At 41.2% G+C, this 5,001-nt stretch overlaps 1 pseudogene; it reads left to right on the top strand.

The window, feature by feature from the left end:
- LOC118826312 overlaps nucleotides 1–4,722 on the top strand; it is a 545,149-nt pseudogene extending 540,427 nt beyond the window's left edge.
- The last annotated feature ends 279 nt before the right edge of the window (nucleotides 4,723–5,001 follow it).

The following is a 5,001-nucleotide window of genomic DNA, read 5'->3' as shown; positions in this document are numbered from 1 at the left end:
CCTCAGACTGCAGTATCCTGATTTAGGACTAGCCTGTCTTGACTTAGACTCAACTTGGCCTGAATTGGGACTAGCCTTGTAGCTAAAGTGGTAAACTAAGGCAACTGAAGCAAATTTCAGAGATCAAGCATGTCTTGCCTTACGTTTGGATTAAGGGGGGTGAATTGTGTAAATTTGATTTTTTAAATGATCTATTAGGTTTATATATACTTTAATAATGTGAATTGTAGCCATAGGGAAATGTTTAAAACTGTGCCTTAAGAATAAAGTCTCATCACTTATTATTTATAAATATTTTATGTTTCTTTTTGTTTATGTACAGCATTCCTCTGTGATATCATGGACTCCTCCAGATCATAAAATGGTGTCCTACCGGTAAGTGTGTGCATTTGTTCAAGGGATTGTGTGTTTTTGGTACGCATGAACATAAACTTTACTTTTTATTCTGGTATTTCTATTTATAGCAATTTAGAGTAGCAGAGAGATACAGATCTGACTGGTGAATGACTTGTCATGTATCAGTAGTTACAACTCAACCTCATGTTGCCTGGTTAGGTCATTTTAATTAATAGTTATTTTCACCACAGTAGTATGAATTATGTATCAATATTAGAGGTCCAGGCACTAAACTTTTTTATTGTGTTTTTCCCAGTTTTTCTTACTATTCTTCTCTCAAATGCTTTAAGTCACAGAAACATAAAATGTGGTACATAAGTCATAGATCTACTACCTCCCACTATTCAGGGGAGCAAGTGGAGCCGAATTGGCCTGAAGAGGGTGCTATAGTGCAGCATTTTATGTTCTGTCCCATAAATCCTACACCATGAAGCATAAAGACAAAATTGTTGTATATTATATACTTTACCACTGCATCACGTTGAAACAGCCATCAAGGATCAAAAGTGCTGGGACACTAATTTCTACAGTTACATAAAGTGCCTGGATCCCTATGATTGCTGCTGGTGGCTAGGTTTCTCTCTCTTCATCAGGTCGTTCCAGCCCTTCTACCCTCTCCTTGATTGCTCTCAGCCATCTGGAGTTCAGCTCTGGGCTCTGTGGGGCATCCAGCTTGTCGTTCGGCAAAAAGGTGAGAGAGAAAAGGAGAAAAGGTTGAAAGAGAGAGAGAAAGACTGAGGAATAAAGGAAAAATGAAGACTTTGACAAAAAGTGATAAAGACTGGAGTCTTAAGTTAGCAGCATAGTTCAAGTGATGAAAAATTACTAAACAAAAACATGCTGTTTATGTATATATATATATATATATAAGAACTTTGTAAACTTCTCAGCACAACTAGAAACAAACCTTGTGCATTGACATAGTCAACCATGTGAGACCATATGGACTATTCACAGTAAGAGGGAGGTCTCAGAACAAACAAGGAGGTGATTAGAACCAATCACAGTCAGGGGGAGATTTCAGAACAAACGAGGCAGTGATTAGAACCAATCACAGTCAGGGGGAGATCTCAGAACAAACGAGGCAGTGATTAGAACCAATCACAGTCAGGGGGAGATCTCAGAACAAACGAGGCAGTGATTAGAACCAATCACAGTCAAACTACTGTATTGTTTTGGCTGAAAAGACATTTTCATTTTAATTATACTGTAAGCTGAACTCCAGAATAACTGTAACCTGTCTGTAACGTAGGTGTGTGTGTGTGTGCGGTTGTGTGTGTGTGTGTGTGTGTGTGTGTGTGTGTGCGCGGTTGTGTGTGTGTGTGTGTGTGTGTGTGTGCGGTTGTGTGTGTGTGTGTGTGTGTGTGTGTGTGCGCGGTTGTGTGTGTGTGTGTGTGTGTGTGTGTGCAGTGTCTGATTACAGCACTTTGCTGGAAAATGAAGGAGGTTTACATAAACTGAGAGATTTGACCTCTGACCCCAGCATCCACACAGACGTTCACACACTCGCCCTGAACATACTCCGCCTGGTGGAGACACAACAGAACTGCAGGTAATATTACATCATTTATTCATTCATTAATTTTCTTATTAAGTAACTTCCTCATTTATTCATTCATTTATGCATGCATTACATGTTCAGATTAATGAGTGGGTGCATAAATGAATGTTCATTCATTAATTCATTCATAATACACTCACCTTTACATATTCCTGGTGGACAAATGACAGAACTGCAGGTAAGATTACATCTCTCATTCTATTAGTCACTTGTTCATTAATTCATGCACATTTATTCATTCACTCACTCATTTATTCATACATTCACTCATTCTTTCCTCCCTCTTTTCACTCATTCAGTAAACAGTGTTGTATGTGTAATGTCCAGGCAGCCTGCTAGGCCACCTCCAGCTGCTAGGAGGGGCCAGAGAGCCAGGGCTGAGTAATTAGGGCTGAGCGGTAGCAGCTGTGGGCACCCGACTTGAGGGGTACTCACACGCCGCTCAGTGCTCAGTCTTGAGTTCACACTTCTAGTTTCAAGTCTTTGATTTTGTTTAGTTGCTGTCCAGTGTTTAAAAAAACTCCTATGTGTCTCACTCTTCAAGATTAGGGAGAGGCAAGCGTGAGATGAAAGAAGGGAGTTTTTGTTTCCGTTTCGGGGAGCTCTTAGTTTGGGTCATCCTTTATGTCGTTAGTTAGCATAGTCATTGTCCCCCTTCAGTGGCACGCTGCGTAGCACGTTAGTCTAGTAACACGGTCGATGAAGGTTCGACCCCCCTGTGACCAGTTACTTGCCTTGTTTACCGAGGGAGGTCTGAGAATAAGCAAGGCGGTGATTAGAACCCATCACAGTCAGGGGGCAGGTCTCAGAACAAACGAGGCAGTGATTAGGACCCATCACAGTCAGGGGGAGGTCTCAGAACAAACGAGGCAGTGATTAGGACCCATCACAGTCAGGGGGAGGTCTCAGAACAAACGAGGCAGTGATTAGGACCCATCACAGTCAGGGGGAGGTCTCAGAACAAACGAGGCAGTGATTAGGACCCATCACAGTCAGGGGGAGGTCTCAGAACAAACGAGGCAGTGATTAGGACCCATCACAGTCGGGGGAGGTCTCAGAACAAACGAGGCAGTGATTAGGGCCCATCACAGTCAGGGGGAGGTCTCAGAACAAACGAGGCAGTGATTAGGACCCATCACAGTCAGGGGGAGGTCTGAGAACAAATGAGGCAGTGATTAGGACCCATCACAGTCAGGGGGAGGTCTCAGAACAAACGAGGCAGTGATTAGGACCCATCACAGTCAGGGGGAGGTCTCAGAACAAACGAGGCAGTGATTAGGACCCATCACAGTCAGGGGGAGGTCTCAGAACAAACGAGGCAGTGATTAGGACCCATCACAGTCAGGGGGAGGTCTGAGAACAAATGAGGCAGTGATTAGGACCCATCACAGTCAGGGGGAGGTCTTAGAACAAACGAGGCAGTGATCAGGACCCATCGCAGTCAGGGGGAGGTCTCAGAACAAACGAGGCAGTGATCCAGAATAACTCTAATATGATGATTGAGGGCTCCATCCCCCCCGTGACCAGCTGCTTTCCTCTTTACCTCATTCCCTTTTTACCTCATTCCCTGTCTAGTTTATTTTCCCAGCTCTCTTTTGTTTCTTTTCAGAGTTGCCCTTTTCTCCCTACTGTCAGTTGCTCTGCTCTTGAGGCCTCTTATGAGCTTATTTAGTGTCATGTATGTATGACAGTTCATAAAGCTGTTCTATATTGATAATGTATGTAAATGTATGTGGTCTGTATGAAGTATAACGAGTTTTTTTATCGCACTCTGCAGTAAAGAAAACTGTTCTAAAGCGAGTCCATTAGGTTCTGTGTACAGTTCTACCTGTTACCCCTTTCTCTCCTGTGTTGCAGGACTGTGGATGCAGACTGTGTCTTTGGTTCTTCTTCTCTTTTTCTTTCCACGGCTCTAACTGACCTCCCTCTGTTCTCTCCCGTCTGTGTGTCCAGCTGAGGGTCCCTGTGTCAGGTGGAGGTCCAGGTTTGCAGTGTCTGGAGCCAAATGGTTGTTCTGGTGCCGTGTTTACAGCACATGATGAAGGGACATCGAGCATGAAGTTTAACCCATTAATGTCTACGTGAGAAATGTTACATTTTTCTTTAGTCTGTATGTTTTATTACTTAATTTATTGTTATTTAAATTTGATTGTGAACCAAAGGACGACGATTACAAATAATCAGGAAAAAGTCTAATAGGTACAGTTATATAGTCATCAGGGGTATAACTACCCCTTTAGACCATTCAGAACAGGATCTGTGGTGTTTTTCCTCATTTATTGACTGATGTGAAACATTAGGTTTCAATGTAAAAAGATTTACAGAATTTTAGGCTTTCATTTTGTACTAGATGCTCATATTTGTTTTTTGTTTGTTTTAAATCTGAATATTTTAGCCATATCACATTCAGTGTGTTACCTTTTAAAATAATACGAAAAAAAAATGCTGTTAGTGTGTTACATGATTTATTACCACAGTCAGTGACTTCAGTTTCCCTGAAAGTGCATAAAACTGTTCACTTGAAACTCAATAGAAGTGAATGGGCTTCATAGACTGAAGGATACAGATGAAGCAGAGACAGATTAGCCTAAAAAACACTGACGTACTGCTTAAATTTAAGTGTTCCTGCTGAGTCTGCGCTGCATTCGGCTGTGTTGTCTTCTGTATTGGAAGATAAATTCAGTTGAATTTAACTTCGTTGTCATTATAATGAAACATGTTTGGGCTACTTCTCTGGTGAATAAACATTAAGACAAGGAAATGTGTACATATGTACTAGACTATATATATATATATATATATATATATATATATATACAGTGGGGTGCGAAAGTTTGGGCAGCCTTGTTAATTTTCCTGATTTACCTTTATAAATCATTGATTGTTTGGATAAAAAAATTCCGTTAAATATATCATATAGGGGACAAACACAGTGATACTTGAGAAGTGAAATGAAGTTTATATGAATTACAGAAAGTGTGCAATAATTGTCTAAACAAAATTAGGCAGGTGCATAAATTTGGGCACCAAAAAAAAACCTTAAC

Source organism: Colossoma macropomum, unplaced genomic scaffold, assembly GCF_904425465.1.
Source record: "Colossoma macropomum unplaced genomic scaffold, Colossoma_macropomum, whole genome shotgun sequence".
NCBI lineage: Eukaryota > Metazoa > Chordata > Actinopteri > Characiformes > Serrasalmidae > Colossoma > Colossoma macropomum.
The sequence above is the reverse complement of the archived record's forward strand: the minus strand, read 5'-3'. Positions and strand labels throughout refer to the sequence as shown.